The sequence below is a fragment of the Falco biarmicus genome, chromosome 3 (genome assembly GCF_023638135.1).
Source record: "Falco biarmicus isolate bFalBia1 chromosome 3, bFalBia1.pri, whole genome shotgun sequence".
Taxonomy (NCBI): Eukaryota; Metazoa; Chordata; class Aves; order Falconiformes; family Falconidae; genus Falco; species Falco biarmicus.
In genome coordinates, this window is record NC_079290.1 from 63,791,057 (window position 1) to 63,807,476 (window position 16,420).

Here is a 16,420-nt window from a genome sequence, read left to right on the forward strand (position 1 = left end):
ATGAAATAGCAATGGAATAGGTCACCTAGGGAGATTGAGGAGTCTCTAACGCTGGATGCTATTAGGAACAGTCCACTGAGTTATTACTTTAGTGGAATACCAATAAGGACATGTACAAAATAACCCCTCATAGATCCTTACACCTTTTTTTATCGAAGATCCTACATTTCGACGAAGGATTCAGGGAACTCTAGGTACTTCAGTTAGGATCTCTGAACAACTTCTTTTTTTTCCTTTACCTCTTTTTTTTCTTTTCTCTCTAGACCTGCCCCCCCCCCCCCCCCCCCCCCTTTGTATGATCAATTATACAAAGAATGCTAGTACCAGTTGTGAGGCACAGGACAAACCTGAATGAACAAGCTTGGGCAAGAAGTCCAGACTTCATTTATTCTCCTGTCTCCTGTAAAAGAACAGCCCCGCGCCCCCCCCCAAAAAAAAAAAAAAAGAAAAAAACCAACAACACCACCCCCCAAAAAAAAAAAGAAAAAAAACACCAAAACCCACAAACAAAACCAAAACCAAGTAAGAAAAAAAATATAGAAAAGAGCAAAAGCAGTATGTTACAATAACATTTGTGTTAGACTGAATCCAGGGCTTTATTTCTTGGGGGGAAAAAAAGTCAAATCAGGCTTGTAGAGGAAACCTCCTAAAGGAAGAAGCTACAGTCAGTCAGACGAAGACCCAAACCCATTTTTCAATCAGATTCACGAATCATGTGAATACATGGTTAGATGAGGTTATAGGTTGAGCTCTGAAGCTTTGAAAGCTGGTGCATGGTTCTGTCAATGCAGTCTGGCTCTATCAAGGCCAGGCAGGCTAGCACCCCATCCAACTGCTCTGTTGGTGTTTTATGCTCTGAACTATATAAAACATGAGAATTTTGACCCAGAGTTTCATATTAATTTAATCACCAACATTATTAACAGAAAACACTGCTTGTGGGCAGCTAGAGCTACCCTTTACCTGACTACATAGTCATAGCCAGTTAGTTTGTGGGAAGATCAGTTCTACAGGGTTTTAAACAGGTCACTCTCTTTGTGTTTCTGATTAATGCTTGCCTGCCAAAGCTTGACCTAAATACGTTATTTTAAGCAGTTAAAAAAAAAAAAAAAAAAAAAAAAAAAGCTTCTGTAATAATGTATCACTCACAATCGATTTGTTGTTAATTGGGATTATCCCTCATTAGTAAACAGAAGGCACTGCTGTATATATTCTGTTGATTTGTACCTGTCTACTGTGGGTTAATGGCATGATTAAAAAACATTTCACACTAAGTTTCCATCATCAGAAAAGCAATATTATTCAGTGACTGACTTTTACCTTAGGCTTAATGTTCAACTCATTCCTTTGCAGCTTACGTAGAAAGGAGAATATTAACCTTAACAAACACAAGTGATTATATTTCAGCAATGCATAGTATTATAGTGGTAATTATTAATCTCTTCACTCTCTTAGTAACTTCCTGCATCTTATCTTGGCATCTCTTTTTTAAGCTTACATCTGACATTTTGGTACATCTGAGTATTCAAAAAATGCCCCAAATGGTACTGATTTTCAGCTGGTTAGACATTTCAAACTAGGACTTCCAAATGGCTGTGTAAGCTTTGAATGATCTCATGTCACTACTTGATAGCTTCCTCTGACCCTTCTTCTATTTTTATTATATGCTTCATGGCCAAATTCAGCACAGGAATACAGCCAGCACTTAGTAGAAGTACTGAATTGGGATTTCAGCATCCTTTGACCTACCAGTGCAATGATTGTTGCCTATTACCTTTACAGGCTTCTTTCCCCTCAGAAAATTCAGTATTTGCTATGGAACTTTTTAAAATGTACCTGACCTTCATAACTGCATCCCAACACAAATAAATTTCCTGGGAAATTATCAAGCATACTGGGAGGAAAAAAAATCCTTTGAAGGCTGCAGCAGACTTAACTCCTAAATTCATAATTGTAGCTGTCTTAAGGTGAAGAAAGAGAAGCCATAGCGGTTAGCATTACTTTCTGTTATAAAATGTGGATTTTATATTAAAAGCTTTTAAAGAAAGAAAAGGAGTGTTTTGGCATGTTTGCATGTTTTTTTCCCTTTAAGCAAGAAATACCTGATTTTGAGAAGATATTTACATACAATAAACAAGATTATTCAGCACAAATCTTCAAAATACATGCAACTGCAACAAAATGAAAACTCTCTGTTTTCAGTGTAATTCCTATATGATGCCTGTGTGGGGATGTCATGGTTGCACTAGAAGACAGGAAAGAAAAAAGAAGTTTGGTGCATACCATACACTTCAGCTGAATATTAAGCCCTCCAGATTCCCATTGTGAAAGGGGAAAGGGTACACAGCAGGCAGAAGAATACATTCCTGAGCAATATACTCTTGGTTGAATATGGGGTGTTTTATTGTACATCAGCTGGTCTGTCATGTTTTCCCCATGCAAGAAAACAAGCTCAAAATAAGATAAACAAGCTCTTCCAGCCAAAGTGGCTTATTTTCCATAAATGTAGACAATAAATAAATAAAAATGTGATACTCAATGTAATATTGCTCATAGAGTTATAATAACCATGTAAGTCTTAGTTCTGTTTTTCCTGGTGCTAACAGACAACCAAGGCAGACCTCTTGCTTTTAAAAGGGTGACACTCACAACCAGCTCCCTGCTTGCTCTGTGCTCTTCTGACCAGGGCTTTTTCACCAGCTGTTGCTTTATGTCCTTCTGATTTGGAATCAGCAATCACCAGGACCCAGCAATCGGAAGAATGCCTCTTCATTTCAAAATCCAATCAACTGTTGCAGCCCACCTTCAAAGTCAAGTTTCTCATGCAGCCACAATTAGAATGGACAATGTCTGGGAGACACTAAACAGCGTTAAAACAAACACGAAGACAGAAGCTAAAATCTGTCTAATGCACCACTCCCACCCCTCATATATTTATTATATTGTCACAGGATGGAAATCTTCAGCAAACAACCCCCAATATGACCTTTGTAATAAGAGATCAGTAACACTAATGGGGGAAAAGAAATCTGTGTGTCCTTTTTGAACTTGAGGGAGTGCAGAGTCAAGCACAATTCACATTCTGTTCCGCTTCACATGCCCAGTCCCTATACTTGTCTGGCTGCCTGAGTAAACTCTCTGGATTTCATGGCAGGTGTAAAATGCAAGGTTAAGGAGACATGACCATTTGGCCTTCATTTTATTGTAGATTGTTCCTAGAATGTTTGCCTTTGTTCTGTTGTTTGCTTTTGGTTAAGAGCTGAGCTCTTGCGGTTCACCCAGATGTGCCCTGGAGTCTTTTGTCCTTCCAACTTATCACCCGACAGCAATGATTGTATAGTGTAATTAAAAGTCAGTGCTAGCTTTTGGGATATATACTATAATAAAAGAACCATCTGAAATCAGGACTTAAATTAAGAAGGGTTCAGGGACAGGTAGGCTGATATTTGTTATGCATTTTAATAGAGGAAGTTTGAAGCTAATTGGAGGCTAACTAAACCCTTTGGACACATTTCAAGTCACGTCAGTCCTTTTTTTCTCCCTAAGGATTCTGATAGGCCATGCAGCTTAGTACTGCCTTTTTCTATCTTAATTACTACATTGAGTTGTGCTAATGTAGGTTTACTTTGGAGGCATGTGTTATGATTATAATCCAGACAAGAGTTTCTACTATAGGTTTCAGAATCTAGTTTAAACTCCTCTCTATCTGTAAATCGAAGAAAAAACATTAAAGACCAATATGCTTCTCATACTAATGCATTGTAACTCGTGCACATGTATCTAGCGCAAGTAGGTCACCTGAGTTACTGTGACCCACCTCGGTAGCTCATAAACAAGGTCTTTGTTGTTCTGTGTTTGTGACATTACTAGATTTGATTTTATATAATATTACACATTCATTGGGCTGTGATAACTGTCCTTGCTGTGAACACACTTTCTCAGTGGTGGTACTAAAGAGACCCATCAGTTTTAAATATGTTAAGCTTGTGAATGGAAATCTATATTATGCAATGTGGTTTCAACTACTAACATGTGGCTAAGGGAAAAAAAAAAAACCCAACAAAACATTATGACAATCCCATTTCTTTGCTGCTTGTGGTATTTTTGCAAATCCTGGTCAATGAACCCAATAGGCTGACCTTCATAATTCAGGCTGAAGTTAGGGAGGAGAAGCACTTTAAAAGGAAAATGAAATGCAAACCTGTTGAATTTCATAAATGTCAGTAGAAAATGTTGAATAGTGTAAAAATCAAAAACAGGAAGAAAGCTTTCATACTTTATCATAATATGCACATGCATCTTTACTAAGGAATTAGCAAATATTGAGCTTAAAAAATAAAAAGAATTTCATCTTCCTTTTTGGGAGATTAGCATTTTAAAAATTGATAAAAATAATATAATTACTTCTTCTCCAGTTTTCCATGACTCTGGAAGCAAAGTGGTTTGTGTGAGTATATACAGACAGAAATCCAAGTTTTGGGGTACTTGTCTATTCTACACAGACGTTGAGACTCTTTTGGGAAAAATTCTACCAGCAGCAAACACGCATTTGTCACCAAACCCATGTTTTTCTCTCCTTTTTTCCTGCCTCCAAAAAATAGATTCTGTATTTAAACTACGCATATGCACCAAAGATTTTAATTCATAGGACTTTCATAGCTAAACAAGCTCTATTTCAGGATAAGGAAAAGACATGAGCACAAAACTTCTCTTTTTCTGCTCTCTTGATTTGTCTGTTTATTGCTCTAACAGTCCTTTGACCTTCCAACATCACTGTGCACTGTTGTGCAATTCAAGTAAGACTCAGAAAGTTCAGCTCCTCTTAGTAGATTCCACTACTGTGGACCATACAACAGTACTGAAGCTAAAAGAGTTTGGATGACCCACATCTCTTGGATTGCAAGACACGCTCACAAGTATGCTGCACTTTGGCTACTTTACATTTCTGCAAGATCCAGAGATGAGGGCCTTAACTCATTTCCCAAGAGGCTCACACCTCCTTGGCCCTTTAGGTAGTGTATATCTAAGAGATGATCTCAGGTCTTCTTGGTTGTTGCTGCAACAGGCTGCCTTTCTATTAAGGAATTGTGTTTTTTTGGAAAGTCAGAGTAAGCAATTTTTCCTTGTCATCCCTTTCCCCGTTGTCCATCTTCTCTCCCTCTTTCTTCTTTGCTTGTCAAGACCATAGCCATTCTTTCCGTTCTACTGTCAAAACTCACTCTTTTGTTTCATGGTCTCACAGTACAGCACTGAATATTTCCAGTGCTGAGACACTCCTGCTATTGATTTTTGAAAATACTTCTTCCAGGAAGAAAGTCTGCCCAAGTATAAAAAAGAAGACAAATTTACTGGAGAAATAAAAGCAAAACAAATGTGCTGTTGATATTTGAAAAAATACTGGCATATACTTCTGGCTGAATTCAAGCAATCATAACTAGCAGTAAAATATGACACTTTTAGTATTTAGTCTCAGCTCAACCACTTTTTGTGGTTAAATCTGATCTATTCTACATTATAGAGAGAACATTAGTTAGCTTCAGCAGTTCTGTAAAGAGATAAAATCCATTTTATTTCACATTTGCTATCTATTACATATAAGAACATAGGTCCTATTTTGCTATTCTTTAATTGAAATTGACATTAATAAGAGATTAATCAATGTTCCCAGTGATCAGTCCTTTTTATACTTTATTGGCTTTCTTATCTTTACGAACATTTTTTCGTAAAAATGTTTTCTTGTGTTCTGTGCAACAGAAAGATTTTTTTCTGCTTGTTTATTGAGTTCATTCACATGTTCTTTGATATGTTAAAGCAGCAAACACAGTTCTGTTCATGTGCAGTAGCTTCCGTTATTTTTACCTTTTACTATGCTTATTTTAGCCTCCTGTGCTTTGTCCTTCATAAATTGGCAGATCCATAATTCTGCAATAATTTATGCTTCCTCTATTTGCATTAGCTTACCTACTCCATTTTTGCCTTGATTGGACAATCACCATCTGCCTAGTTTTTATTTTTTATTCCATAATCCCATTTTGATTTTAACACTGACTTCTAAGATATATTTAGTTCTCCTTTTAATTTCTGACTGCAATAATTAGAAAGGTTTTACCAAGTAATGTCAATTCACTTATTCTTTTGCTGATTAAACATAATCCCATTTTCCTGGCTTCAGCTCTGTTCTCTCTTTGAAGACTAGTTAGATTTTTAACATACAGTTCCCATATTTTCTAACATTTCAGTATCTATTAACCTCTACCTCTTGACTGGGAGCTGAAACTTCAATCTAAATCCTGAAATATAACTAGTGGATAATGAAAAACAAAGGTAATGAAAATGGAAGATATGACAACATACTGTGAATATGCCTGAGCCATGCATAGAGGTCATCCTGGCAATTCTTCTTACTTAGAGTCCTTTTAACTAATTAGTTGCCTTTTCCACTTAGTACACAAAGTCCTGTGATATTCATAACTTTGGGTTTTTTTCTTGTCATAGAATGGAAATAGGGTGCTTTCTTCCTTTTCTTTTTTCCGCTCAGAAAACTCTCTTCCTCTTTAGAAAGAATGTATTTAGTTTGAGCTGAGTTCGGGTGGCAACAAAAATACTGATTGTGTGTTGCTATAAATTTATGAAGGTTTTTCACATTAATGTTTGTTGATAAGTAACAACTCCGCATTAACACATTATAACTATTAACTGGGGCTAAATTACAGAGGTCTTATTGAAAGGCTACATATATAACCTTTTGAAAATGTCCCTTCTTGAATAATTAAAAGTTTTGCATGATATTTTCCTGTATCACAGTCATTCCCACAGTTGCTTTATGTACTTCTGTTCTCTGTGCTTTGGGGTTACTTCTATTTTCATAACATAATTTGCACAATTAGGCCTGATTTAGAATGCCATCTAACTGGGATTAACAGGAATCTTTAAACAATCTTTTCTGAATTCCTTTTCTTCTAAAAAATTATTAAAATTATGAAGCCCAATTCCTGCACCCTAGGAGGTGGACAAAAAATATCAGAATATACCTCATGCTCTCTTTTCTTTATTGCTCTCCCTTTTTGTGAAGCAGCTGGCTCTATGCCAGTCACCTTGAACAGAAAGAGCAGGGCTATAGTATCTGATGATCTTTGCCCATTTTTTACCTCCCATTTACTCAGTCTCTGAGAACTGGGTAAGCAGTCTGCTTTTCCCCTCTGTTGACACACAGGCTGAATCTTGCTCTTTGTACAGCTGAGCCATGGCAATGACAATCTAATTCTTGGTGAACTTCTGAGCAATTTTTGAAATACTGCTGCTTGATATGATGTTATTTTTTCATAACTGCTATGCAAAATGATAGATGCTGTTTTAAAAGCAAATTAAACTGAATGAGATTAAGCAAGCAGAAGAATTGTCAGTAAAATATATATCACTTCCTTTTTTTTCAGACAAGGATCAAATGATCCAAACATCACACATATCTCCTTGCAGAATATTTTGAGGCACAGTAGTGTGTCACTTTGAAATCAGGTGATAGATATAGCAAGGCTTATCAAACCAATACAATTCAGTCTCAGGCTGACATGCAGAGCTTTATATAAAAACAGTAACCACAACATGCTCATGGAATAGGTCAGATACAGCTTTATATGCAAGAAGTAAGATCTGGGAAAAAAATCAATTCCATGCTTGATTGGAAGCAAGTGACAAGAGAAAGACAAAGAAAAAAGCCAAGACAGGCAGAATATGCCTGGTGTATTTGAGATGAACAATAAATCAGACTGGTTCTATTAGGCAATTCGGCACAGTGGCATTTATCTATGGTATGAACTGAATGGTCGGGTTCCCGTATATGAATAGAGATGACAACTTGGAAATACTGTTTTTGCAGAGGAGAGAAAAAGCAAACATATCGAGGAAATGAAAGGTCAACATCAAGAGCACAGGAAATTCGATTGTTGGAATAAGGACCAGTGGCATGGCATGGCATGGCATGGCCAGAAAAGGTCCTAGAAACAGAAAAGTAACCTCCCTTTTTTAGCCGCTACCAGAGCTTTCTTCTCCTTTCAGCCTGTGTGTGGAGTACCCTATGTGCTGGAGTACCCTGCCGCAGATGCTGACTATGGTACTACTCCCGCTGTTGGCGAGGCCAGCAGGATATGAATCAGGGACTAGGGGCAGAACTGCACCATTCACTTCAACATGCCAAAGCTCTAAAGGTAGAAACTACATGGAAGAATGTCCTCAAGATCCAAGGTGAGTGGCAACGACTTCACCTGTTCCCCAGGTCAGATGGCAAAATTTTGAGAGGGCACACAGTTATTCATATTCTGCAAGCATGTTCGCAAAGTGAGCACTGTAATATGGACAGCAGGGCAGTGTAAGCAGACTTTACAGCTCTGCGTAATTTAGTTCAAGGATTATGTACGGCACATATAAAAATGTGACAGATACAGCATTGAACCTTGAGGATTAAGGTTCACTACAATGAAATACATCACAATGAATATTAACCCAAGCTTTCAAAGTAACAGTTAGTTTGCTGAGGATTGCCTAGCCAAAGATATTAAACAGTGTACTAACATTTGGGGGGAAGCAGTATGATAGTTATGCCACATTATTATGTTGAGGTGATTGTTACTTAAGTATAACGTAACATTATTCTCCAGCGAGACAACCAGAACCAAAGCATAGTTATAAATATAGGGACAATTCCCAAGATAAAATTCCCAATGGAAATTCAATAAATACTCTTTAAGATGAGCAGTGAGGCAGAAGTGGGAGTACTTTTGTCAATATAATTCACTGCAGTGTGGAAAAATGACTCAGATTTGTAGACATGTAAGTAAACCTGGAGTTAGATTTTGAAAGCAATCTTTTCTCAATCCTGCTGTCATTTGGTCATGTGCACATTTAATTTTGCTATGCATTATTAAAAAAAAAAAAAAAAAGTGTGTCATTTGTGGCATTTTGGGGTTAAGAAAAGATATGCAATGGATGTCCTGAAAAATGACATGGACTAGCAATTTGTTAAATAGATACAGATAGCTGCCAAGTTTAGAAGATTTGGATCTAGAGCCTCTGGCAGAATATTCAAAAAAATTAGATAACAAATACAATTCTGTACTCTCTAAACTGCTGCCCTGAATATAAATTACTGAAAAATACTGCAATATCCTATTTATTAATGACTGACAAATAAATCCATTGGATCAAGATGAGAAGCTGCATTCCTTCAGATTTTGTATGTCATTAGGACACCTATCATTCCCATGCCCATCTACTGGGGCAGGGTGGAGAGAGACACAATTATTTACCAATAATTAGTGTTTGTATTAAGGAAATATTTCTGTGCATAGGTCTTAAATTTTTTTGTTGTGCATGGTAAACAGACATTACTTCAGTTATACAGAAAAGGAAACTGATAAACCCCCTAAGTTAAGTAGTTAAAATTAAGCCTATAAGGTAAGACATTATAAAAGAGCATAAAGAAGTTTTTTTCTTCCCTGAAAAAGACCACTTCCAAATGATGGAGTTATGCATCAATGCACTGAAAGCTGTTAACAGAGAAAATGGGAAAGACAAAGGCATTGCTAACTCCATCAGACACTCATGACAAAACAAAAAAAAAAACCAACAAACAAACCCATGTAGAGGAGAATTATCTCCAAAAGGTTTCACTTATTTTCCTTTCTAACCTCATCTCTAGATACATAGAGAATTACCTCCAAAAGGTTCCATTTATTTTCCTTTCTAGTCTCATCACAGAGCTACATAACTGTCCTGGTTTCAGCTGGGATAGAGTTGGTTTTCTTCTTAGTAGCTGGTGCAGTGCTGTGTTTTGGATTTGGTGTGAAAACAATGTTGACAGCACACTGATGGTTTTAGTTGTGGCTGGGTCATGTTTGTACTAAATCAAGGACTTTTCAGTTTCTTAGTCCCTGCCAGCAAGAGAGCTGGAGGGGCACGAGAAACTGGGAGGGGACACAGCCAGGACAGGTAACCCAAACTAGCCAAAGGGATATTCCATACCATATGGCATCATGATGAGTGTATAAACTGGGGGAATAAGAAGGAAAGGGGGAACCTCCAGCATTATGGTGTTTGCCTTCCTGAGAAAGCGCTATGCATGATGGAGCCCGGCTTTCCTGGAGATGGCTGAACACCTGCCTGCCCATGGGAGGTGGTGAATGAATTCCTTGTTTTGCTTTGCTTGCATGTGTGGCTTTTGCTTTACCTATTAAATTGGTTTTATCTCAACACTTGCGTTTTACATTCCTTTCCGATTCTCCTCGCCATCCCTCTGGGTGAGGGGGAAGTGAGTGAGCGGCTGCTGGCTGCGAGGTGCTTAGCTACCAGCTGGGGTTAAACCATGACAGTAACTGTGGATGTAGAAGGAGCAACAGATTCCTACCACTACCGTCAGCCTCTGAACAAGATTTCACTAGCATGAGACAAAAACCAATTTATAAAAAGATAATATTAAAATGTGAAATTTCCTTTATTTTCTGTACAAGCAAGAGGGACAGAAAAGGAGGAGAATTTTGCAATATGTCATGATTTTTTTTTTCTTACTGAAGTGGCACCATTATATGTCTGTGGGGCACAGCCTTGGTTTTTATTATGTGTATAAATCTCTGGATTCTGACCATTAGCCAGCCAAGCTACCGAGCTCAACTACAAACACTAATATAACCCAAACATTAGATGATAATTCATGGTACTATCCCCAATAATCAAATAAAGAACGAAGTCTGAATAAGAAGTTCTTTATCTAGAGGTTCAAATTAATTCATTCTCTCCCATATTCCTCCTCTGGGGACAAACTGTAGCTGTTGAAGAGTATTTTGAATGAATTTTCTTCTTGAAAGCCCAATCATTTAATTACATACATACTACTCTGTTTTATATTAGAGTAAATGAAGTCAGAATGGTCATTTTAAGCTTTGGAGGAAAATTATTAAGTTTTGTGACAGCCTGTAACTTCTGCTGGAGTTGTATCTATGGTCTTGAACCATCATCAGATTTGTCTTTTGCATGGACAATCGGATCTACATGTAAACATGCCACTTCAAACATCTTGAAATCAGAATTTTTCATTCCAAAACATCTGCACAGAAACGTATAAGCAGAATGTATGCATATATTTATACTGAACATGGAAAACAATTACAAGGTGCAATAAAACATGGAAGGATTGGCTTGGTGACCAAAGATTTAACTCATGTTTTGCTCTGCATAATACGATAAATACCCCAGGCCATGAGATGACATAATCACAGAATCACAGAATGGTCAGGGTTGGAAGGGACCTCTGCAGAACAGCTAGTCCAACTCCCTGCTAAAGCAGGGTCATCTACAGCAGGTTGCACAGTATCGTGTCCAGGTGGATTTTGAATGTCTCCAGAGAAGATTCCACAGCCTCTCTGGGCAGCCTGTTCCAATGCTTTGTCACCTTCAAACAAGTTCTTCCTCATATTCAGATGGAACTTCTTGTGTCACAGTTTGTGCCCAATGCTCCTTGCCCTGCTGCTTGGCACTACTGAGAAGAGCCTGGCCCCCATCTTCTTGACACTCAACCTTAAGATATTTGTAGACAGTCATAAGATCTCCTCTCAGTCTTCTCTTCATGAGGCTAAACAGGCCCAACTCTCTCAGCCTTTGCCCTGAAGGGAGAAGCTCCAGTCCCCTCATCACCTTCATAGACCTCTGCTGGGCCCTCTACAGCAGTTTCCTGTCTCTCTTGAACTGGGGAGCCCAGAACTGGACACAACACTCCAGGTGCGGACTCACCAGGGCAGAGCAGAGGGGCAGGATCACCTCCCTTGGCATGCTGGCCACACTCCTAATGTCCCCCAGGATCCCATTGGCATTCCTGGCCACAGGGCACACTGCTGGCTCATTGACCTCTTGCTGTCCACCAGGACTTGCCAGGTCCGTCTTCACAGAGCTGCATTCCAGGAGGTCATCCCCCAGCCCGTGCTGGTGCGTGGGGTTGTTTCTTCCCAGGTGCAGGACCCTACACCTGCCTTTGTTGAAGTTCATGAGGTTCCTCTCTGCCCAACTCTCCAGCCTGTCCAGGTCTCGCTGAATGGCAGCACAGGATTGTGGCGTATCAGCCACTTCTCCCAGTTTTGTATCATTAAAAAACTTGCTGAGGGTGTGCTCTGCCCCTTTATCCAGATCACTGATGAACAGGACTGGGCCCTGGGCAAAACTGCTAGCTACAGGCAATGGCAGTGGTTGCAACTGCCTAGCCACACACCACTTGCTTTTTACTAGATAGTTTGAGCTAGCAGTTCTCCACTGCTGCTGGTCTTTCTACTTCTGCTCCTGCACAGAAGGAAGGGAGAGCTACAGACGTGGTTGTCTGGATGTCTGAAGAAGCCCTTAAATTATTGTCCTTTTGAACAGCCAATGAATTATTACCAAGTATGCTTGAAGTCTGTTACTTTTCTATACACTGCAGTTTTCACCACTGATGTGGGTTTATTTTACTTGTTTCACAGTACAGAGACCCTTAAGTGAAATGCTACCAAGTAAGGAAAAATGTTCAAGAAAGATAGCACATCTGAACTCATTAAAACTGATTTGAAACAATCATTGCTGGTGCTTAAGAGAGTTCTGAAATAGTCTTCCTATCAGAATTCATTTCCCATTGTCATGTATGATGACAAATCAATACAATTAAAAACTTCCTCAAAGTTATAATGACATTTTCACAGTCTGCCATTTGGTATTGCATCCAAAAACCAAGGACACATTTTATGATTTTCAGGTTACTTAATTTATTGTTTGTAATGTACAGAAGTTCACTTAGTCTCCAAACACAATAAATTTCAAGTGTTTTGGTCATTTTTTGTTGTGATTTCATTTAAAACTTCAATGTGTGTGAAATGCTACACGTCATACCAGTGTGTGAAGAAATAACTAGCAGAGCATAGCTATTACAGATAATGCACAAATAAATCTTGTAAAGCTGTCCTTATGAAGCATATGATGTAGCTCTCAGGGGGAGGTCCAACTGTCATTGATTTCTTCAGTTATCTTTGTGGGACGTAGCATTAATCCATTTACAAATCCAGCTTTTCAGTTGTCAGGCTCTTTTCGAATGTGAGGGTAAACAGCAACAGAAAGGACAGCAAACAGTAATGAAGTGTAAGCCAGATTTTGCTAGTACAGATCCCTGATGATAAATACACACTGGCCTGCCACTTCAAGACCAGAAGGAGCTATTTGTATAGTATTTAAAAAAACTGAAAGCACTGTTGTCTTTTTTTATATGTTTTTTATAGATTTATAGCAGGGACATAAGTAAAGTCAGTGCGGAACAGTGACTACAGCTTATTTTGCATCATGGAAACAGTCTCATGTAACAGAGAGGGGAAGGAAGGCAAGTGGGAACCATAGACTCTGAGCTAGTATCATGTATTCCTCATTGTGCATCTCAGAGAGATGGTCCATAATAACATCGTTTCATTTGTTCATGGTTTGTTGGGGACATTACTCATACTGACATTAAAACGCAAGAGAAGTAACACTGAAAATAGTGAATCAGACTAATCCTGGGGCTTTTGTAGATGACTTAGTTTATGTCAGAGAGCACAAGTCTTAAATAAGGCGTATGTGAAGCTCCATTCCCCTATCATCTCCTCCTTATTTGCCAAAAATTTGTGTATAATGTACCTAATGGCTTCTGTGTCTTCTGGACTTGCAACCATTTAACTAGTACTTTGGCTACCTCTTCATCACAAAAAAAATGTCTATTTTTGTAATGAGATAAGACAGACAAACTAAGTCTTTTTGTGAAAACATAGTGGACACTCTTACAGCTTCACCACAGGCAACTAACCACAGCTCTAAGACTGCTTGGTTGTTCCATGGAAAACCAAACTGTAACTACTTCTCAGATTTGTAATGCTCTGTTGAAACAAAGAAACTAATAACATATCACTTTTGCTTGAGTAAAGATAAAGTTTTTCTAGTCCATGATTTCATTAGGCAGAAAGCAGCAAGCCTACAGTGTAGTCTGTCTGTACTGGCCTGAGATCAGGGAGCTGTGTTACTAACAACTTAGGGTTGGCTCTGAGGTTGGAAGGTGGCTCTGAGTCTGAGATCCTCTGCTCTTCCTGTCTGGTCTACAATGCCATGATGCTAGAGGTGCCGGGACCAAGTCTGCAGCTGATCAATTTACTGTTTTCAGACCGCCACTTGCACTTGGATTTTCTTTTAGGACAGCAAAATTGCACACGAAAGATGCAATGAGTTTCTCGGAAGTCTAATTTCTTTCTATTTTATGTGCTTGTACACATACATGTGTTTTTCTGCATCTGCCTGCATGTATAATTTCCATTTCATCAGTATGTGCTATGCATATTTACCAAAATGCATTTAATTTTACTGCAGGTATAACAGTATGCCTATATAGGTGGAAAAGGGTCTTAAGAATTCACACAGTACTTGTGTTAATACCAGCAGAGAATCTGCATTCTTAGTCTACTCTTTGCAGGTTTTAGCGGTTTCATTTTTAAGTGGATTCTTTCCTATTCTTTTAAGAACTGTTCACAGTTAAAAGACAGAAATTTATTCAATGGAGCTAGTTCTGCACTTCCAGAACACATGCATAGCCAGAAAGAAAGAGAGACTTCCACTGTTGATAAAGCTCTTCTTTACCTACTGGCTATCTAATACATCAGATAAAATGTGCAGACTTAGAAAGGAAGGGATAATTTACAGGAAAGAAAACTATGTTCTACTTCTGTATTGTGTCTCTAGTGGGTTCTGTTTCTGCAGGTAATAAAAACAGAGTGTAGCAAATGCACACAGATTTCCTCCACACACATGACCGTTATCGTATTTCAAATGTTTAAATGGGCTTTTTCCCCCTTAGCATTTTTTAGAATGCTCACTAAAGGCAGGAGAGGCCACCTGCTGCATGCAACTGCTCACCGATTCCCCCACCGAGACCCTGAACTATCTGCAGGCAAAAACCCTTTTACACTTAATGGGTCACTTGGGCTTGGCTGCTGAGTCTGCTGCTGCAACGCCTCTGCATCTCTCTTTAAATGTGTTCGAGTGCATAAAAATCCTTGACTCCAGACCCCATCAGAAGAGAGTATTTTGCTGTTCTGGATTATGAAATCACTGCAGATGCGGAGGATGGCTAGTGTGCAGCACTCACAGTTGTCACTTCACAGAATAAACACTTGAAGATATCAAGTGCTGTGTTTGGGGACAGGTAGCCTGAGGTGAAGCCCTATGGCTTGCTCTGGCAGGGGCATTAAGTAGTATTATACATCTCTGCATCTTTTTAGGCACAAATGTGGAAAGGTTTGAAATAAAATTAACTAGACCTTTAATTCTGTGCAGAGACAGTAGGCAAGGCAGAGGTGGGGGAAGGGAAAAGCAGGGAAGAATAGGTAGATCTATTGATTTCAGTATTCATTTACAAGGTAAACAACATGTAGGTAGTGCCTTTTTCATAGGATCTTGTCTGCTTTGTTTAATGTCCCTCTTCCACAGGGATACATGTATTAATGTAGAAATAAACCCACAAGGAAATAGTGTGAATGAAACAGCTCATTATTTAGCAAGGTGCAGGACAGGACTCCAGAAAAACTCGGAGATTTTGTGACACACTGAAAGGTAGGTCATTGCATGCTGAAAGTGAATGGTCACCCAGTTCTGGATAAAATTAAATTTAGCTGTAATTTAGGTTGAAATGAATAAGAATGCCATCAAGGTTTCCCTAATTCTGTCAGTAAAACACTCATTAGAGAGAATCACACAGCAGCACAGAGAGAAGTAATACATCATTTAGTGGTTCCAGGAAACACTCATTTTCTGTGTATTTCAACCAACTAAATCTTCTGTGGGACCCAATTCAACTGGCCTTGAAGGAAAGCTTAAAGGCATCAGTTGCCCTCATTCTTCATAGCCAGTACATTCAGGACCTATTCTTTGGGATGTTATGGGACCTTGTGTAAAACTCTAGCTTGGGTTTAAATATATTTATAAGCAGAACATAATATCAAACCTGTCCTCTTGCAAAAATGAAACCCCATTGAAGTTTGCAAATAAAGTCTGAGAAATATTCTTTCTTCATTGGGAGCGAAATGAGCTTGGCAGCATGCGTAGCTCTGTAATCTACATGTAAATCAGCAGCAGCCCCATGACCTGAAAAGCCTTCTGTGTGTCAGTAATACTGTATTATCTGAAAAGGACTGTCTTCAGCCAGGAGATGGGTAAAAAAATACATATTGATACAATTGTAGATATATTTTTCACAGTACAAATTCTTACTGGAAAATGGGAGTCTGACTCCTAGAGAATGTGGCTCAGACATCTATAGCCAGCACAAAAACTCATACAGGCTGCTCTCTCCCACCCTCTGTGTTCTCAATTAATGATTTTAAACAGAATATTGCGATTTAAA